General features: G+C 46.5%; 1 protein-coding gene and 32 non-coding genes across 33 annotated transcripts in view; all 33 read left to right on the forward strand.

Annotated features, from left to right (window-relative positions):
• LOC147301903 (copper-transporting ATPase 2-like) overlaps positions 1 to 18,153 on the forward strand; it is a 56,542-nt gene that overhangs the window by 2,274 nt on the left and 36,115 nt on the right. The gene's annotated exons all lie outside the window — the stretch shown is intronic.
• trnar-ccu (transfer RNA arginine (anticodon CCU)) lies at positions 1,095 to 1,167 on the forward strand. Its single transcript has one exon. It is a non-coding gene; the product is annotated as a tRNA-Arg (tRNA).
• Positions 1,920 to 1,992, forward strand: trnar-ccu (transfer RNA arginine (anticodon CCU)). Its single transcript has one exon. It is a non-coding gene; the product is annotated as a tRNA-Arg (tRNA).
• Positions 2,756 to 2,828, forward strand: trnar-ccu (transfer RNA arginine (anticodon CCU)). Its single transcript has one exon. It is a non-coding gene; the product is annotated as a tRNA-Arg (tRNA).
• On the forward strand, positions 2,835 to 2,906 carry trnam-cau (transfer RNA methionine (anticodon CAU)). Its single transcript has one exon. It is a non-coding gene; the product is annotated as a tRNA-Met (tRNA).
• On the forward strand, positions 3,581 to 3,653 carry trnar-ccu (transfer RNA arginine (anticodon CCU)). The gene has a single exon. It is a non-coding gene; the product is annotated as a tRNA-Arg (tRNA).
• Positions 3,660 to 3,731, forward strand: trnam-cau (transfer RNA methionine (anticodon CAU)). The gene has a single exon. It is a non-coding gene; the product is annotated as a tRNA-Met (tRNA).
• trnar-ccu (transfer RNA arginine (anticodon CCU)) lies at positions 4,404 to 4,476 on the forward strand. Its single transcript has one exon. It is a non-coding gene; the product is annotated as a tRNA-Arg (tRNA).
• Positions 6,252 to 6,324, forward strand: trnar-ccu (transfer RNA arginine (anticodon CCU)). Its single transcript has one exon. It is a non-coding gene; the product is annotated as a tRNA-Arg (tRNA).
• trnam-cau (transfer RNA methionine (anticodon CAU)) lies at positions 6,331 to 6,402 on the forward strand. Its single transcript has one exon. It is a non-coding gene; the product is annotated as a tRNA-Met (tRNA).
• On the forward strand, positions 7,076 to 7,148 carry trnar-ccu (transfer RNA arginine (anticodon CCU)). The gene has a single exon. It is a non-coding gene; the product is annotated as a tRNA-Arg (tRNA).
• trnam-cau (transfer RNA methionine (anticodon CAU)) lies at positions 7,155 to 7,226 on the forward strand. The gene has a single exon. It is a non-coding gene; the product is annotated as a tRNA-Met (tRNA).
• trnar-ccu (transfer RNA arginine (anticodon CCU)) lies at positions 7,901 to 7,973 on the forward strand. Its single transcript has one exon. It is a non-coding gene; the product is annotated as a tRNA-Arg (tRNA).
• trnam-cau (transfer RNA methionine (anticodon CAU)) lies at positions 7,980 to 8,051 on the forward strand. The gene has a single exon. It is a non-coding gene; the product is annotated as a tRNA-Met (tRNA).
• Positions 8,736 to 8,808, forward strand: trnar-ucu (transfer RNA arginine (anticodon UCU)). The gene has a single exon. It is a non-coding gene; the product is annotated as a tRNA-Arg (tRNA).
• On the forward strand, positions 9,558 to 9,630 carry trnar-ucu (transfer RNA arginine (anticodon UCU)). The gene has a single exon. It is a non-coding gene; the product is annotated as a tRNA-Arg (tRNA).
• Positions 9,637 to 9,708, forward strand: trnam-cau (transfer RNA methionine (anticodon CAU)). Its single transcript has one exon. It is a non-coding gene; the product is annotated as a tRNA-Met (tRNA).
• On the forward strand, positions 10,390 to 10,462 carry trnar-ccu (transfer RNA arginine (anticodon CCU)). Its single transcript has one exon. It is a non-coding gene; the product is annotated as a tRNA-Arg (tRNA).
• On the forward strand, positions 10,469 to 10,540 carry trnam-cau (transfer RNA methionine (anticodon CAU)). Its single transcript has one exon. It is a non-coding gene; the product is annotated as a tRNA-Met (tRNA).
• On the forward strand, positions 12,235 to 12,307 carry trnar-ccu (transfer RNA arginine (anticodon CCU)). Its single transcript has one exon. It is a non-coding gene; the product is annotated as a tRNA-Arg (tRNA).
• Positions 12,314 to 12,385, forward strand: trnam-cau (transfer RNA methionine (anticodon CAU)). Its single transcript has one exon. It is a non-coding gene; the product is annotated as a tRNA-Met (tRNA).
• On the forward strand, positions 13,059 to 13,131 carry trnar-ccu (transfer RNA arginine (anticodon CCU)). Its single transcript has one exon. It is a non-coding gene; the product is annotated as a tRNA-Arg (tRNA).
• On the forward strand, positions 13,138 to 13,209 carry trnam-cau (transfer RNA methionine (anticodon CAU)). Its single transcript has one exon. It is a non-coding gene; the product is annotated as a tRNA-Met (tRNA).
• Positions 13,884 to 13,956, forward strand: trnar-ccu (transfer RNA arginine (anticodon CCU)). The gene has a single exon. It is a non-coding gene; the product is annotated as a tRNA-Arg (tRNA).
• Positions 13,963 to 14,034, forward strand: trnam-cau (transfer RNA methionine (anticodon CAU)). Its single transcript has one exon. It is a non-coding gene; the product is annotated as a tRNA-Met (tRNA).
• trnar-ucu (transfer RNA arginine (anticodon UCU)) lies at positions 14,720 to 14,792 on the forward strand. Its single transcript has one exon. It is a non-coding gene; the product is annotated as a tRNA-Arg (tRNA).
• trnar-ucu (transfer RNA arginine (anticodon UCU)) lies at positions 15,542 to 15,614 on the forward strand. Its single transcript has one exon. It is a non-coding gene; the product is annotated as a tRNA-Arg (tRNA).
• Positions 15,621 to 15,692, forward strand: trnam-cau (transfer RNA methionine (anticodon CAU)). The gene has a single exon. It is a non-coding gene; the product is annotated as a tRNA-Met (tRNA).
• Positions 16,373 to 16,445, forward strand: trnar-ccu (transfer RNA arginine (anticodon CCU)). The gene has a single exon. It is a non-coding gene; the product is annotated as a tRNA-Arg (tRNA).
• Positions 16,452 to 16,523, forward strand: trnam-cau (transfer RNA methionine (anticodon CAU)). The gene has a single exon. It is a non-coding gene; the product is annotated as a tRNA-Met (tRNA).
• Positions 17,198 to 17,270, forward strand: trnar-ccu (transfer RNA arginine (anticodon CCU)). Its single transcript has one exon. It is a non-coding gene; the product is annotated as a tRNA-Arg (tRNA).
• Positions 17,277 to 17,348, forward strand: trnam-cau (transfer RNA methionine (anticodon CAU)). Its single transcript has one exon. It is a non-coding gene; the product is annotated as a tRNA-Met (tRNA).
• trnam-cau (transfer RNA methionine (anticodon CAU)) overlaps positions 18,111 to 18,153 on the forward strand; it is a 72-nt gene continuing 29 nt past the window's right edge. Inside the window, exon 1 of the tRNA in view lies at positions 18,111 to 18,153. This exon is cut by the window's right edge and continues 29 nt beyond it. This is a non-coding gene — a tRNA (tRNA-Met).

Here is an 18,153-nt window from a genome sequence, read left to right on the forward strand (position 1 = left end):
AACACAGCAGAAAATAAATAAAGTCAAAGACTCAGCGGTCCTGTTGCTCTATTTTCACCTGTAAAGCAGGAGTGGGGGTAGGCGGAGGTTTACCCTGGTGCAGGTGTGCCACGGTCAGTTGAAGAATCCGTGACTTTCTCTGTGAGTTTCCCATCACGTCGTTGCGCACTCGGTGCTTGTTTAGAGGTTTTTTCGCTGTAAAAAGAAGTTTTCTTCCCACGCACAACGGACACTAATGTTTTTGTCACTTTTTATGGAATCAAACTCAAAGTAAGGTCAGTACTTCCACGCTTTAAACGCTGCACGCGCATACTCTCTCCCACAATCGATATAGGATCCATTGTTGATCTGCACACAGCTGTTGTCACGAACCTCGCACTCGCTTACGTCACTGTCATGAGACATTCTCGCAAAAAATCACGGTTTTAGTAACGCAGTAACGCAGCGTTCCTACGGGAAAGTAACGTAATCTAATTACCATTTTTGCAATAGTAATCCCTTACTTTACTCGTTACTTGAAAAAAGTAATCAGATTACAGTAACGCATTACTTGTAACTCGTTACTGCCCATCTCTGCTTATGTGTACATAGAGCCTAGCAAATGGACTCCAACTCCAGTCCTGGAGAACTCCTTTTTTTTATTTAGCTTTTAGATGCATCCTTGTTCTGACACACCTGAATCAATTGAATGGCTTGTTGTCAGGCCTTTGCCAAACTTGATGCCATGCTGAAGAGCTAATTCAAGCATTTGATCCAGCTGTGTTTGAGCACGTCACACATGCTCCTGCTACTCCCCCTCTTTTAGTGGAACTAGATTCAGTGATTCAACTCGTTGGTACTCTCTGGTCTTCATGTGGTTTCACAAGTCTCAACAGACAACATAAATGCCCCCAAATAAAGTGGAGCAATAAGCACAGCGTGTTGGCTGGCCAGCGTTCTGGACACTGAGTTGCCCAGAGTGTAATTTATTTTCTCAGCGTTTCTCAAATGTTCTTAAATAAGCTTCATCTTTGAACTAAAAACCAGCTTGAAACCATGGCTCTCACTCGAACCCCCGAAACAACCTCCAAAGAAAGGAAGTCAAGCGCTCATCTGCCCCGGTGGCCTAATGGATAAGGCACTGGCCTCCTAAGCCAGGGATTGTGGGTTCGAGTCCCACCTGGGGTGCTGTCCAGCAGAGTGGCGCAGCGGAATCGTGCTGGGCCCATAACCCAGAGGTCGATGGATCGAAACCATCCTCTGCTATGTGTTTTGGATGGCCCGATGTTCTGAACTGTGTCCAAAAACAGACGACACTCAGGTCCTGTTCGCCCCCAAAAATGCAGACAAGTAACCCTGTAGTACAGGCACCGAGTGAGTCAGTCATGTACCATAACTGCCCCCGATCACCAAAGGCGACTCCTTATGTGTACATAGAGCCTAGCACAGGGATTCCAACTCCAGTCCTGGAGAACTACTTTTTTTTATTTAGCTTTTAGATGCATCCTTGTTCTGACACACCTGAATCAAATGAATGGCTTGTTGTCAGGCCTTTGCCAAACTTGATGCCATGCTGAAGAGCTAATTCAGGCATTTGATCCAGCTGTGTTTGAGCACGTCACACATGCTCCTGCTACTCCCCCTCTTTTAGTGGAACTAGATTCAGTGATTCAAATCGTTGGTACTCTCTGGTCTTCATGTGGTTTCACAAGTCTCAACAGACAACATAAACGCCCCCAAATAAAGTGGAGCAATAAGCACAGCGTGTTGGCTGGCCAGAGTTCTGGACACTGAGTTGCCCAGAGTGTAATTTATTTTCTCAGCGTTTCTCAAATGTTCTTAAATAAGCTTCATCTTTGAACTAAAAACCAGCTTGAAACCATGGCTCTCACTCGAACCCCCGAAACAACCTCCAAAGAAAGGAAGTCAAGCGCTCATCTGCCCCGGTGGCCTAATGGATAAGGCACTGGCCTCCTAAGCCAGGGATTGTGGGTTCGAGTCCCACCTGGGGTGCTGTCCAGCAGAGTGGCGCAGCGGAATCGTGCTGGGCCCATAACCCAGAGGTCGATGGATCGAAACCATCCTCTGCTATGTGTTTTGGATGGCCCGATGTTCTGAACTGTGTCCAAAAACAGACGACACTCAGGTCCTGTTCGCCCCCAAAAATGCAGACAAGTAACCCTGTAGTACAGGCACCGAGTGAGTCAGTCATGTACCATAACTGCCCCCGATCACCAAAGGCGACTCCTTATGTGTACATAGAGCCTAGCACAGGGATTCCAACTCCAGTCCTGGAGAACTACTTTTTTTTATTTAGCTTTTAGATGCATCCTTGTTCTGACACACCTGAATCAAATGAATGGCTTGTTGTCAGGCCTTTGCCAAACTTGATGCCATGCTGAAGAGCTAATTCAAGCATTTGATCCAGCTGTGTTTGAGCACGTCACACATGCTCCTGCTACTCCCCCTCTTTTAGTGGAACTAGATTCAGTGATTCAAATCGTTGGTACTCTCTGGTCTTCATGTGGTTTCACAAGTCTCAACAGACAACATAAACGCCCCCAAATAAAGTGGAGCAATAAGCACAGCGTGTTGGCTGGCCAGAGTTCTGGACACTGAGTTGCCCAGAGTGTATACAGAGTGTAATTTATTTTCTCAGCGTTTCTCAAATGTTCTTAAATAAGCTTCATCTTTGAACTAAAAACCAGCTTGAAACCATGGCTCTCACTCGAACCCCCGAAACAACCTCCAAAGAAAGGAAGTCAAGCGCTCATCTGCCCCGGTGGCCTAATGGATAAGGCACTGGCCTCCTAAGCCAGGGATTGTGGGTTCGAGTCCCATCTGGGGTGCTGTGCAGCAGAGTGGCGCAGCGGAAGCGTGCTGGGCCCATAACCCAGAGGTCGATGGATCGAAACCATCCTCTGCTATGTGTTTTGGATGGCCCGATGTTCTGAACTGTGTCCAAAAACAGACGACACTCAGGTCCTGTTCCCCCCCAAAAATGCAGACAAGTAACCCTGTAGTACAGGCACCGAGTGAGTCAGTCATGTACCATAACTGCGCCCGATCACCAAAGGCGACTCCTTATGTGTACATAGAGCCTAGCAAATGGACTCCAAGTCCAGTCCTGGAGAACTACTTTTTTTTATTTAGCTTTTAGATGCATCCTTGTTCTGACACACCTGAATCAATTGAATGGCTTGTTGTCAGGCCTTTGCCAAACTTGATGCCATGCTGAAGAGCTAATTCAAGCATTTGATCCAGCTGTGTTTGAGCACGTCACACATGCTCCTGCTACTCCCCCTCTTTTAGTGGAACTAGATTCAGTGATTCAAATCGTTGGTACTCTCTGGTCTTCATGTGGTTTCACAAGTCTCAACAGACAACATAAACGCCCCCAAATAAAGTGGAGCAATAAGCACAGATTGTTGGCTGGCCAGAGTTCTGGACACTGAGTTGCCCAGAGTGTAATTTATTTTCTCAGCGTTTCTCAAATGTTCTTAAATACAGCTTCATCTTTGAACTAAAAACCAGCTTGAAACCATGGCTCTCACTCGAACCCCGAAACAACCTCCAAAGAAAGGAAGTCAAGCGCTCATCTGCCCCGGTGGCCTAATGGATAAGGCACTGGCCTCCTAAGCCAGGGATTGTGGGTTCGAGTCCCATCTGGGGTGCTGTGCAGCAGAGTGGCGCAGCGGAAGCGTGCTGGGCCCATAACCCAGAGGTCGATGGATCGAAACCATCCTCTGCTATGTGTTTTGGATGGCCCGATGTTCTGAACTGTGTCCAAAAACAGACGACAGTCAGGTCCTGTTCCCCCCAAAAATGCAGACAAGTAACCCTGTAGTACAGGCACCGAGTGAGTCAGTCATGTACCATAACTGCGCCCGATCACCAAAGGCGACTCCTTATGTGTACATAGAGCCTAGCACAGGGATTCCAACTCCAGTCCTGGAGAACTACTTTTTTTATTTAGCTTTTAGATGCATCCTTGTTCTGACACACCTGAATCAATTGAATGGCTTGTTGTAAGGCCTTTGCCAAACTTGATGCCATGCTGAAGAGCTAATTCAAGCATTTGATCCAGCTGTGTTTGAGCACGTCACACATGCTCCTGCTACTCCCCCTCTTTTAGTGGAACTAGATTCAGTGATTCAAATCGTTGGTACTCTCTGGTCTTCATGTGGTTTCACAAGTCTCAACAGACAACATAAACGCCCCCAAATAAAGTGGAGCAATAAGCACAGCGTGTTGGCTGGCCAGAGTTCTGGACACTGAGTTGCCCAGAGTGTAATTTATTTTCTCAGCGTTTCTCAAATGTTCTTAAATACAGCTTCATCTTTGAACTAAAAACCAGCTTGAAACCATGGCTCTCACTCGAACCCCGAAACAACCTCCAAAGAAAGGAAGTCAAGCGCTCATCTACCCCGGTGGCCTAATGGATAAGTCACTGGCCTCCTAAGCCAGGGATTGTGGGTTCGAGTCCCATCTGGGGTGCTGTCCAGCAGAGTGGCGCAGCGGAAGCGTGCTGGGCCCATAACCCAGAGGTCGATGGAGCGAAACCATCCTCTGCTATGTGTTTTGGATGGCCCGATGTTCTGAACTGTGTCCAAAAACAGACGACACTCAGGTCCTGTTCCACAAAATGCAGACAAGTAACCCTGTAGTACAGGCACCGAGTGAGTCAGTCATGTACCATAACTGCCCCCGATCACCAAAGGCGACTCCTTATGTGCAGTGTTGGTCAAGTTACTTGAAAAAAGTAATCAGTAACTAATTACTGATTACTTCCCCAAAAAAGTAATCCTGTTACTTTACTGATTACTTATTTTCAAAAGTAATTAATTACTTAGTTACTTAGTTACTTTTTAAAAACCAGATTTACAACCTGAAGTGGTGATAAAGCGATAGATCTTTCAGCCCAATTCTACTTTTTCTGCATAATCCATCATACAAAATGTAATCAAATGGAAAAGTGTCTTTTTTTAACTTGTTTTATTAGTTTTAATCTTTTAACTTTATGCATCAAGCAAAAATTTAATTATATGCAACATTCTCTGACTGGAAGAAATTAGTTTAACATTTAAACCTATTTTCTGCACATTCCAGCACATGAAATAAAATATTTTTGTGTGTTTACACTCACTCTTTCAAATAGATGCAAGTAAAACACAGCAGAAAATAAATAAAGTCAAAGACTCAGCGGTCCTGTTGCTCTATTTTCACCTGTAAAGCAGGAGTGGGGGTAGGCGGAGGTTTACCCTGGTGCAGGTGTGCCACGGTCAGTTGAAGAATCCGTGACTTTCTCTGTGAGTTTCCCATCACGTCGTTGCGCACTCGGTGCTTGTTTAGAGGTTTTTTCGCTGTAAAAAGAAGTTTTCTTCCCACGCACAACGGACACTAATGTTTTTGTCACTTTTTATGGAATCAAACTCAAAGTAAGGTCAGTACTTCCACGCTTTAAACGCTGCACGCGCATACTCTCTCCCACAATCGATATAGGATCCATTGTTGATCTGCACACAGCTGTTGTCACGAACCTCGCACTCGCTTACGTCACTGTCATGAGACATTCTCGCAAAAAATCACGGTTTTAGTAACGCAGTAACGCAGCGTTCCTACGGGAAAGTAACGTAATCTAATTACCATTTTTGCAATAGTAATCCCTTACTTTACTCGTTACTTGAAAAAAGTAATCAGATTACAGTAACGCATTACTTGTAACTCGTTACTGCCCATCTCTGCTTATGTGTACATAGAGCCTAGCAAATGGACTCCAACTCCAGTCCTGGAGAACTCCTTTTTTTTATTTAGCTTTTAGATGCATCCTTGTTCTGACACACCTGAATCAATTGAATGGCTTGTTGTCAGGCCTTTGCCAAACTTGATGCCATGCTGAAGAGCTAATTCAAGCATTTGATCCAGCTGTGTTTGAGCACGTCACACATGCTCCTGCTACTCCCCCTCTTTTAGTGGAACTAGATTCAGTGATTCAACTCGTTGGTACTCTCTGGTCTTCATGTGGTTTCACAAGTCTCAACAGACAACATAAACGCCCCCAAATAAAGTGGAGCAATAAGCACAGCGTGTTGGCTGGCCAGCGTTCTGGACACTGAGTTGCCCAGAGTGTATACAGAGTGTAATTTATTTTCTCAGCGTTTCTCAAATGTTCTTAAATAAGCTTCATCTTTGAACTAAAAACCAGCTTGAAACCATGGCTCTCACTCGAACCCCGAAACAACCTCCAAAGAAAGGAAGTCAAGCGCTCATCTGCCCCGGTGGCCTAATGGATAAGGCACTGGCCTCCTAAGCCAGGGATTGTGGGTTCGAGTCCCATCTGGGGTGCTGTGCAGCAGAGTGGCGCAGCGGAAGCGTACTGGGCCCATAACCCAGAGGTCGATGGATCGAAACCATCCTCTGCTATGTGTTTTGGATGGCCCGATTCTCTGAACTGTGTCCAAAAACAGACGACAGTCAGGTCCTGTTCCCCCAAAAAATGCAGACAAGTAACCCTGTAGTACAGGCACCGAGTGAGTCAGTCATGTACGATAACTGCGCCCGATCACCAAAGGCGACTCCTTATGTGTACATAGAGCCTAGCAAATGGACTCCAACTCCAGTCCTGGAGAACTCCTTTTTTTTATTTAGCTTTTAGATGCATCCTTGTTCTGACACACCTGAATCAATTGAATGGCTTGTTGTCAGGCCTTTGCCAAACTTGATGCCATGCTGAAGAGCTAATTCAAGCATTTGATCCAGCTGTGTTTGAGCACGTCACACATGCTCCTGCTACTCCCCCTCTTTTAGTGGAACTAGATTCAGTGATTCAAATCGTTGGTACTCTCTGGTCTTCATGTGGTTTCACAAGTCTCAACAGACAACATAAACGCCCCCAAATAAAGTGGAGCAATAAGCACAGCGTGTTGGCTGGCCAGAGTTCTGGACACTGAGTTGCCCAGAGTGTAATTTATTTTCTCAGCGTTTCTCAAATGTTCTTAAATAAGCTTCATCTTTGAACTAAAAACCAGCTTGAAACCATGGCTCTCACTCGAACCCCCGAAACAACCTCCAAAGAAAGGAAGTCAAGCGCTCATCTGCCCCGGTGGCCTAATGGATAAGGCACTGGCCTCCTAAGCCAGGGATTGTGGGTTCGAGTCCCATCTGGGGTGCTGTGCAGCAGAGTGGCGCAGCGGAAGCGTGCTGGGCCCATAACCCAGAGGTCGATGGATCGAAACCATCCTCTGCTATGTGTTTTGGATGGCCCGATGTTCTGAACTGTGTCCAAAAACAGACAACACTCAGGTCCTGTTCCCCCCCAAAAATGCAGACAAGTAACCCTGTAGTACAGGCACCGAGTGAGTCAGTCATGTACGATAACTGCGCCCGATCACCAAAGGCGACTCCTTATGTGTACATAGAGCCTAGCAAATGGACTCCAACTCCAGTCCTGGAGAACTCCTTTTTTTTATTTAGCTTTTAGATGCATCCTTGTTCTGACACACCTGAATCAATTGAATGGCTTGTTGTCAGGCCTTTGCCAAACTTGATGCCATGCTGAAGAGCTAATTCAAGCATTTGATCCAGCTGTGTTTGAGCACGTCACACATGCTCCTGCTACTCCCCCTCTTTTAGTGGAACTAGATTCAGTGATTCAAATCGTTGGTACTCTCTGGTCTTCATGTGGTTTCACAAGTCTCAACAGACAACATAAACGCCCCCAAATAAAGTGGAGCAATAAGCACAGCGTGTTGGCTGGCCAGAGTTCTGGACACTGAGTTGCCCAGAGTGTAATTTATTTTCTCAGCGTTTCTCAAATGTTCTTAAATACAGCTTCATCTTTGAACTAAAAACCAGCTTGAAACCATGGCTCTCACTCGAACCCCGAAACAACCTCCAAAGAAAGGAAGTCAAGCGCTCATCTGCCCCGGTGGCCTAATGGATAAGGCACTGGCCTCCTAAGCCAGGGATTGTGGGTTCGAGTCCCATCTGGGGTGCTGTGCAGCAGAGTGGCGCAGCGGAAGCGTGCTGGGCCCATAACCCAGAGGTCGATGGATCGAAACCATCCTCTGCTATGTTTTTTGGATGGCCCGATGTTCTGAACTGTGTCCAAAAACAGACGACACTCAGGTCCTGTTCCCCCCAAAAATGCAGACAAGTAACCCTGTAGTACAGGCACCGAGTGAGTCAGTCATGTACCATAACTGCCCCCGATCACCAAAGGCGACTCCTTATGTGTACATAGAGCCTAGCAAATGGACTCCAACTCCAGTCCTGGAGAACTACTTTTTTTTATTTAGCTTTTAGATGCATCCTTGTTCTGACACACCTGAATCAAATGAATGGCTTGTTGTCAGGCCTTTGCCAAACTTGATGCCATGCTGAAGAGCTAATTCAAGCATTTGATCCAGCTGTGTTTGAGCACGTCACACATGCTCCTGCTACTCCCCCTCTTTTAGTGGAACTAGATTCAGTGATTCAAATCGTTGGTACTCTCTGGTCTTCATGTGGTTTCACAAGTCTCAACAGACAACATAAACGCCCCCAAATAAAGTGGAGCAATAAGCACAGCGTGTTGGCTGGCCAGAGTTCTGGACACTGAGTTGCCCAGAGTGTATACAGAGTGTAATTTATTTTCTCAGCGTTTCTCAAATGTTCTTAAATAAGCTTCATCTTTGAACTAAAAACCAGCTTGAAACCATGGCTCTCACTCGAACCCCCGAAACAACCTCCAAAGAAAGGAAGTCAAGCGCTCATCTGCCCCGGTGGCCTAATGGATAAGGCACTGGCCTTCTAAGCCAGGGATTGTGGGTTCGAGTCCCATCTGGGGTGCTGTCCAGCAGAGTGGCGCAGCGGAAGCGTGCTGGGCCCATAACCCAGAGGTAGATGGATCGAAACCATCCTCTGCTATGTGTTTTGGATGCCCCGATGTTCTGAACTGTGTCCAAAAACAGACGACAGTCAGGTCCTGTTCCCCAAAAACGCAGACAAGTAACCCTGTAGTACAGGCACCGAGTGAGTCAGTCATGTACGATAACTGCCTCCGATCACCAAAGGCGACTCCTTATGTGTACATAGAGCCTAGCAAATGGACTCCAACTCCAGTCCTGGAGAACTCCTTTTTTTTATTTAGCTTTTAGATGCATCCTTGTTCTGACACACCTGAATCAATTGAATGGCTTGTTGTCAGGCCTTTGCCAAACTTGATGCCATGCTGAAGAGCTAATTCAAGCATTTGATCCAGCTGTGTTTGAGCACGTCACACATGCTCCTGCTACTCCCCCTCTTTTAGTGGAACTAGATTCAGTGATTCAACTCGTTGGTACTCTCTGGTCTTCATGTGGTTTCACAAGTCTCAACAGACAACATAAACGCCCCCAAATAAAGTGGAGCAATAAGCACAGCGTGTTGGCTGGCCAGAGTTCTGGACACTGAGTTGCCCAGAGTGTAATTTATTTTCTCAGCGTTTCTCAAATGTTCTTAAATAAGCTTCATCTTTGAACTAAAAACCAGCTTGAAACCATGGCTCTCACTCGAACCCCCGAAACAACCTCCAAAGAAAGGAAGTCAAGCGCTCATCTGCCCCGGTGGCCTAATGGATAAGGCACTGGCCTTCTAAGCCAGGGATTGTGGGTTCGAGTCCCATCTGGGGTGCTGTGCAGCAGAGTGGCGCAGCGGAAGCGTGCTGGGCCCATAACCCAGAGGTCGATGGATCGAAACCATCCTCTGCTATGTGTTTTGGATGGCCCGATGTTCTGAACTGTGTCCAAAAACAGACGACAGTCAGGTCCTGTTCCCCAAAAACGCAGACAAGTAACCCTGTAGTACAGGCACCGAGTGAGTCAGTCATGTACCATAACTGCCCCCGATCACCAAAGGCGACTCCTTATGTGTACATAGAGCCTAGCAAATGGACTCCAACTCCAGTCCTGGAGAACTCCTTTTTTTTATTTAGCTTTTAGATGCATCCTTGTTCTGACACACCTGAATCAAATGAATGGCTTGTTGTCAGGCCTTTGCCAAACTTGATGCCATGCTGAAGAGCTAATTCAGGCATTTGATCCAGCTGTGTTTGAGCACGTCACACATGCTCCTGCTACTCCCCCTCTTTTAGTTGAACTAGATTCAGTGATTCAAATCGTTGGTACTCTCTGGTCTTCATGTGGTTTCACAAGTCTCAACAGACAACATAAACGCCCCCAAATAAAGTGGAGCAATAAGCACAGCGTGTTGGCTGGCCAGCGTTCTGGACACTGAGTTGCCCAGAGTGTATACAGAGTGTAATTTATTTTCTCAGCGTTTCTCAAATGTTCTTAAATAAGCTTCATCTTTGAACTAAAAACCAGCTTGAAACCATGGCTCTCACTCGAACCCCGAAACAACCTCCAAAGAAAGGAAGTCAAGCGCTCATCTGCCCCGGTGGCCTAATGGATAAGGCACTGGCCTCCTAAGCCAGGGATTGTGGGTTCGAGTCCCATCTGGGGTGCTGTCCAGCAGAGTGGCGCAGCGGAAGCGTGCTGGGCCCATAACCCAGAGGTCGATGGATCGAAACCATCCTCTGCTATGTGTTTTGGATGGCCCGATGTTCTGAACTGTGTCCAAAAACAGACGACACTCAGGTCCTGTTCCACAAAATGCAGACAAGTAACCCTGTAGTACAGGCACCGAGTGAGTCAGTCATGTACCATAACTGCCCCCGATCACCAAAGGCGACTCCTTATGTGCAGTGTTGGTCAAGTTACTTGAAAAAAGTAATCAGTAACTAATTACTGATTACTTCCCCAAAAAAGTAATCCTGTTACTTTACTGATTACTTATTTTCAAAAGTAATTAATTACTTAGTTACTTAGTTACTTTTTAAAAACCAGATTTACAACCTGAAGTGGTGATAAAGCGATAGATCTTTCAGCCCAATTCTACTTTTTCTGCATAATCCATCATACAAAATGTAATCAAATGGAAAAGTGTCTTTTTTTAACTTGTTTTATTAGTTTTAATCTTTTAACTTTATGCATCAAGCAAAAATTTAATTATATGCAACATTCTCTGACTGGAAGAAATTAGTTTAACATTTAAACCTATTTTCTGCACATTCCAGCACATGAAATAAAATATTTTTGTGTGTTTACACTCACTCTTTCAAATAGATGCAAGTAAAACACAGCAGAAAATAAATAAAGTCAAAGACTCAGCGGTCCTGTTGCTCTATTTTCACCTGTAAAGCAGGAGTGGGGGTAGGCGGAGGTTTACCCTGGTGCAGGTGTGCCACGGTCAGTTGAAGAATCCGTGACTTTCTCTGTGAGTTTCCCATCACGTCGTTGCGCACTCGGTGCTTGTTTAGAGGTTTTTTCGCTGTAAAAAGTTTTCTTCCCACGCACAACGGACACTAATGTTTTTGTCACTTTTTATGGAATCAAACTCAAAGTAAGGTCAGTACTTCCACGCTTTAAACGCTGCACGCGCATACTCTCTCCCACAATCGATATAGGATCCATTGTTGATCTGCACACAGCTGTTGTCACGAACCTCGCACTCGCTTACGTCACTGTCATGAGACATTCTCGCAAAAAATCACGGTTTTAGTAACGCAGTAACGCAGCGTTCCTACGGGAAAGTAACGTAATCTAATTACCATTTTTGCAATAGTAATCCCTTACTTTACTCGTTACTTGAAAAAAGTAATCAGATTACAGTAACGCATTACTTGTAACTCGTTACTGCCCATCTCTGCTTATGTGTACATAGAGCCTAGCAAATGGACTCCAACTCCAGTCCTGGAGAACTCCTTTTTTTTATTTAGCTTTTAGATGCATCCTTGTTCTGACACACCTGAATCAATTGAATGGCTTGTTGTCAGGCCTTTGCCAAACTTGATGCCATGCTGAAGAGCTAATTCAAGCATTTGATCCAGCTGTGTTTGAGCACGTCACACATGCTCCTGCTACTCCCCCTCTTTTAGTGGAACTAGATTCAGTGATTCAACTCGTTGGTACTCTCTGGTCTTCATGTGGTTTCACAAGTCTCAACAGACAACATAAACGCCCCCAAATAAAGTGGAGCAATAAGCACAGCGTGTTGGCTGGCCAGCGTTCTGGACACTGAGTTGCCCAGAGTGTATACAGAGTGTAATTTATTTTCTCAGCGTTTCTCAAATGTTCTTAAATAAGCTTCATCTTTGAACTAAAAACCAGCTTGAAACCATGGCTCTCACTCGAACCCCGAAACAACCTCCAAAGAAAGGAAGTCAAGCGCTCATCTGCCCCGGTGGCCTAATGGATAAGGCACTGGCCTCCTAAGCCAGGGATTGTGGGTTCGAGTCCCATCTGGGGTGCTGTGCAGCAGAGTGGCGCAGCGGAAGCGTGCTGGGCCCATAACCCAGAGGTCGATGGATCGAAACCATCCTCTGCTATGTGTTTTGGATGGCCCGATTCTCTGAACTGTGTCCAAAAACAGACGACAGTCAGGTCCTGTTCCCCCAAAAAATGCAGACAAGTAACCCTGTAGTACAGGCACCGAGTGAGTCAGTCATGTACGATAACTGCGCCCGATCACCAAAGGCGACTCCTTATGTGTACATAGAGCCTAGCAAATGGACTCCAACTCCAGTCCTGGAGAACTCCTTTTTTTTATTTAGCTTTTAGATGCATCCTTGTTCTGACACACCTGAATCAATTGAATGGCTTGTTGTCAGGCCTTTGCCAAACTTGATGCCATGCTGAAGAGCTAATTCAAGCATTTGATCCAGCTGTGTTTGAGCACGTCACACATGCTCCTGCTACTCCCCCTCTTTTAGTGGAACTAGATTCAGTGATTCAAATCGTTGGTACTCTCTGGTCTTCATGTGGTTTCACAAGTCTCAACAGACAACATAAACGCCCCCAAATAAAGTGGAGCAATAAGCACAGCGTGTTGGCTGGCCAGAGTTCTGGACACTGAGTTGCCCAGAGTGTAATTTATTTTCTCAGCGTTTCTCAAATGTTCTTAAATAAGCTTCATCTTTGAACTAAAAACCAGCTTGAAACCATGGCTCTCACTCGAACCCCCGAAACAACCTCCAAAGAAAGGAAGTCAAGCGCTCATCTGCCCCGGTGGCCTAATGGATAAGGCACTGGCCTCCTAAGCCAGGGATTGTGGGTTCGAGTCCCATCTGGGGTGCTGTGCAGCAGAGTGGCGCAGCGGAAGCGTGCTGGGCCCATAACCCAGAGGTCGATGGATCGAAACCATCCTCTGCTATGTGTTTTGGATGGCCCGATGTTCTGAACTGCGTCCAAAAACAGACAACACTCAGGTCCTGTTCCCCCCCAAAAATGCAGACAAGTAACCCTGTAGTACAGGCACCGAGTGAGTCAGTCATGTACGATAACTGCGCCCGATCACCAAAGGCGACTCCTTATGTGTACATAGAGCCTAGCAAATGGACTCCAACTCCAGTCCTGGAGAACTCCTTTTTTTTATTTAGCTTTTAGATGCATCCTTGTTCTGACACACCTGAATCAATTGAATGGCTTGTTGTCAGGCCTTTGCCAAACTTGATGCCATGCTGAAGAGCTAATTCAAGCATTTGATCCAGCTGTGTTTGAGCACGTCACACATGCTCCTGCTACTCCCCCTCTTTTAGTGGAACTAGATTCAGTGATTCAAATCGTTGGTACTCTCTGGTCTTCATGTGGTTTCACAAGTCTCAACAGACAACATAAACGCCCCCAAATAAAGTGGAGCAATAAGCACAGCGTGTTGGCTGGCCAGAGTTCTGGACACTGAGTTGCCCAGAGTGTAATTTATTTTCTCAGCGTTTCTCAAATGTTCTTAAATACAGCTTCATCTTTGAACTAAAAACCAGCTTGAAACCATGGCTCTCACTCGAACCCCGAAACAACCTCCAAAGAAAGGAAGTCAAGCGCTCATCTGCCCCGGTGGCCTAATGGATAAGGCACTGGCCTCCTAAGCCAGGGATTGTGGGTTCGAGTCCCATCTGGGGTGCTGTGCAGCAGAGTGGCGCAGCGGAAGCGTGCTGGGCCCATAACCCAGAGGTCGATGGATCGAAACCATCCTCTGCTATGTATTTTGGATGGCCCGATGTTCTGAACTGTGTCCAAAAACAGACGACACTCAGGTCCTGTTCCCCCCCAAAAATGCAGACAAGTAACCCTGTAGTACAGGCACCGAGTGAGTCAGTCATGTACCATAACTGCCCCCGATCACCAAAGGCGCCTCCTTATGTGTACATAGAGCCTAGCAAATGGACTCCAACTCCAGTCCTGGAGAACTCCTTTTTTTTATTTAGCTTTTAGATGCATCCTTGTTCTGACACACCTGAATCAAATGAATGGCTTGTTGTCAGGCCTTTGCCAAACTTGATGCCATGCTGAAGAGCTAATTCAAGCATTTGATCCAGCTGTGTTTGAGCACGTCACACATGCTCCTGCTACTCCCCCTCTTTTAGTGGAACTAGATTCAGTGATTCAAATCGTTGGTACTCTCTGGTCTTCATGTGGTTTCACAAGTCTCAACAGACAACATAAACGCCCCCAAATAAAGTGGAGCAATAAGCACAGCGTGTTGGCTGGCCAGAGTTCTGGACACTGAGTTGCCCAGAGTGTATACAGAGTGTAATTTATTTTCTCAGCGTTTCTCAAATGTTCTTAAATAAGCTTCATCTTTGAACTAAAAACCAGCTTGAAACCATGGCTCTCACTCGAACCCCCGAAACAACCTCCAAAGAAAGGAAGTCAAGCGCTCATCTGCCCCGGTGGCCTAATGGATAAGGCACTGGCCTTCTAAGCCAGGGATTGTGGGTTCGAGTCCCATCTGGGGTGCTGTCCAGCAGAGTGGCGCAGCGGAAGCGTGCTGGGCCCATAACCCAGAGGTAGATGGATCGAAACCATCCTCTGCTATGTGTTTTGGATGCCCCGATGTTCTGAACTGTGTCCAAAAACAGACGACAGTCAGGTCCTGTTCCCCAAAAACGCAGACAAGTAACCCTGTAGTACAGGCACCGAGTGAGTCAGTCATGTACGATAACTGCCTCCGATCACCAAAGGCGCCTCCTTATGTGTACATAGAGCCTAGCAAATGGACTCCAACTCCAGTCCTGGAGAACTCCTTTTTTTTATTTAGCTTTTAGATGCATCCTTGTTCTGACACACCTGAATCAATTGAATGGCTTGTTGTCAGGCCTTTGCCAAACTTGATGCCATGCTGAAGAGCTAATTCAAGCATTTGATCCAGCTGTGTTTGAGCACGTCACACATGCTCCTGCTACTCCCCCTCTTTTAGTGGAACTAGATTCAGTGATTCAACTCGTTGGTACTCTCTGGTCTTCATGTGGTTTCACAAGTCTCAACAGACAACATAAACGCCCCCAAATAAAGTGGAGCAATAAGCACAGCGTGTTGGCTGGCCAGAGTTCTGGACACTGAGTTGCCCAGAGTGTAATTTATTTTCTCAGCGTTTCTCAAATGTTCTTAAATAAGCTTCATCTTTGAACTAAAAACCATCTTGAAACCATGGCTCTCACTCGAACCCCCGAAACAACCTCCAAAGAAAGGAAGTCAAGCGCTCATCTGCCCCGGTGGCCTAATGGATAAGGCACTGGCCTTCTAAGCCAGGGATTGTGGGTTCGAGTCCCATCTGGGGTGCTGTGCAGCAGAGTGGCGCAGCGGAAGCGTGCTGGGCCCATAACCCAGAGGTCGATGGATCGAAACCATCCTCTGCTATGTGTTTTGGATGGCCCGATGTTCTGAACTGTGTCCAAAAACAGACGACAGTCAGGTCCTGTTCCCCAAAAACGCAGACAAGTAACCCTGTAGTACAGGCACCGAGTGAGTCAGTCATGTACCATAACTGCGCCCGATCACCAAAGGCGACTCCTTATGTGTACATAGAGCCTAGCACAGGGATTCCAACTCCAGTCCTGGAGAACTACTTTTTTTATTTAGCTTTTAGATGCATCCTTGTTCTGACACACCTGAATCAAATGAATGGCTTGTTGTCAGGCCTTTGCCAAACTTGATGCCATGCTGAAGAGCTAATTCAGGCATTTGATCCAGCTGTGTTTGAGCACGTCACACATGCTCCTGCTACTCCCCCTCTTTTAGTTGAACTAGATTCAGTGATTCAAATCGTTGGTACTCTCTGGTCTTCATGTGGTTTCACAAGTCTCAACAGACAACATAAACGCCCCCAAATAAAGTGGAGCAATAAGCACAGCGTGTTGGCTGGCCAGAGTTCTGGACACTGAGTTGCCCAGAGTGTATACAGAGTGTAATTTATTTTCTCAGCGTTTCTCAAATGTTCTTAAATAAGCTTCATCTTTGAACTAAAAACCAGCTTGAAACCATGGCTCTCACTCGAACCCCGAAACAACCTCCAAAGAAAGGAAGTCAAGCGCTCATCTGCCCCGGTGGCCTAATGGATAAGGCACTGGCCTCCTAAGCCAGGGATTGTGGGTTCGAGTCCCATCTGGGGTGCTGTGCAGCAGAGTGGCGCAGCGGAAGCGTGCTGGGCCCATAACCCAGAGGTCGATGGATCGAAACCATCCTCTGCTATGTGTTTTGGATGGCCCGATGTTCTGAACTGTGTCCAAAAACAGACGACACTCAGGTCCTGTTCCCCCCCAAAAATGCAGACAAGTAACCCTGTAGTACAGGCACCGAGTGAGTCAGTCATGTACCATAACTGCGCCCGATCACCAAAGGCGACTCCTTATGTGTACATAGAGCCTAGCAAATGGACTCCAAGTCCAGTCCTGGAGAACTACTTTTTTTTATTTAGCTTTTAGATGCATCCTTGTTCTGACACACCTGAATCAATTGAATGGCTTGTTGTCAGGCCTTTGCCAAACTTGATGCCATGCTGAAGAGCTAATTCAAGCATTTGATCCAGCTGTGTTTGAGCACGTCACACATGCTCCTGCTACTCCCCCTCTTTTAGTGGAACTAGATTCAGTGATTCAAATCGTTGGTACTCTCTGGTCTTCATGTGGTTTCACAAGTCTCAACAGACAACATAAACGCCCCCAAATAAAGTGGAGCAATAAGCACAGATTGTTGGCTGGCCAGAGTTCTGGACACTGAGTTGCCCAGAGTGTAATTTATTTTCTCAGCGTTTCTCAAATGTTCTTAAATACAGCTTCATCTTTGAACTAAAAACCAGCTTGAAACCATGGCTCTCACTCGAACCCCGAAACAACCTCCAAAGAAAGGAAGTCAAGCGCTCATCTGCCCCGGTGGCCTAATGGATAAGGCACTGGCCTCCTAAGCCAGGGATTGTGGGTTCGAGTCCCATCTGGGGTGCTGTGCAGCAGAGTGGCGCAGCGGAAGCGTGCTGGGCCCATAACCCAGAGGTCGATGGATCGAAACCATCCTCTGCTATGTGTTTTGGATGGCCCGATGTTCTGAACTGTGTCCAAAAACAGACGACAGTCAGGTCCTGTTCCCCCCAAAAATGCAGACAAGTAACCCTGTAGTACAGGCACCGAGTGAGTCAGTCATGTACCATAACTGCGCCCGATCACCAAAGGCGACTCCTTATGTGTACATAGAGCCTAGCACAGGGATTCCAACTCCAGTCCTGGAGAACTACTTTTTTTATTTAGCTTTTAGATGCATCCTTGTTCTGACACACCTGAATCAATTGAATGGCTTGTTGTCAGGCCTTTGCCAAACTTGATGCCATGCTGAAGAGCTAATTCAAGCATTTGATCCAGCTGTGTTTGAGCACGTCACACATGCTCCTGCTACTCCCCCTCTTTTAGTGGAACTAGATTCAGTGATTCAAATCGTTGGTACTCTCTGGTCTTCATGTGGTTTCACAAGTCTCAACAGACAACATAAACGCCCCCAAATAAAGTGGAGCAATAAGCACAGCGTGTTGGCTGGCCAGAGTTCTGGACACTGAGTTGCCCAGAGTGTATACAGAGTGTAATTTATTTTCTCAGCGTTTCTCAAATGTTCTTAAATAAGCTTCATCTTTGAACTAAAAACCAGCTTGAAACCATGGCTCTCACTCGAACCCCCGAAACAACCTCCAAAGAAAGGAAGTCAAGCGCTCATCTGCCCCGGTGGCCTAATGGATAAGGCACTGGCCACCTAAGACAGGGATTGTGGGTTCGAGTCCCATCTGGGGTGCTGTCCAGCAGAGTGGCGCAGCGGAAGCGTGCTGGGCCCATAACCCAGA

Source organism: Aulonocara sp. 'chitande type north' Nkhata Bay, linkage group LG23, assembly GCF_057382095.1.
Source record: "Aulonocara sp. 'chitande type north' Nkhata Bay isolate Kocher_YH1m ecotype deep benthic linkage group LG23, A_spYH_male_GT1.1, whole genome shotgun sequence".
NCBI lineage: Eukaryota > Metazoa > Chordata > Actinopteri > Cichliformes > Cichlidae > Aulonocara > Aulonocara sp. 'chitande type north' Nkhata Bay.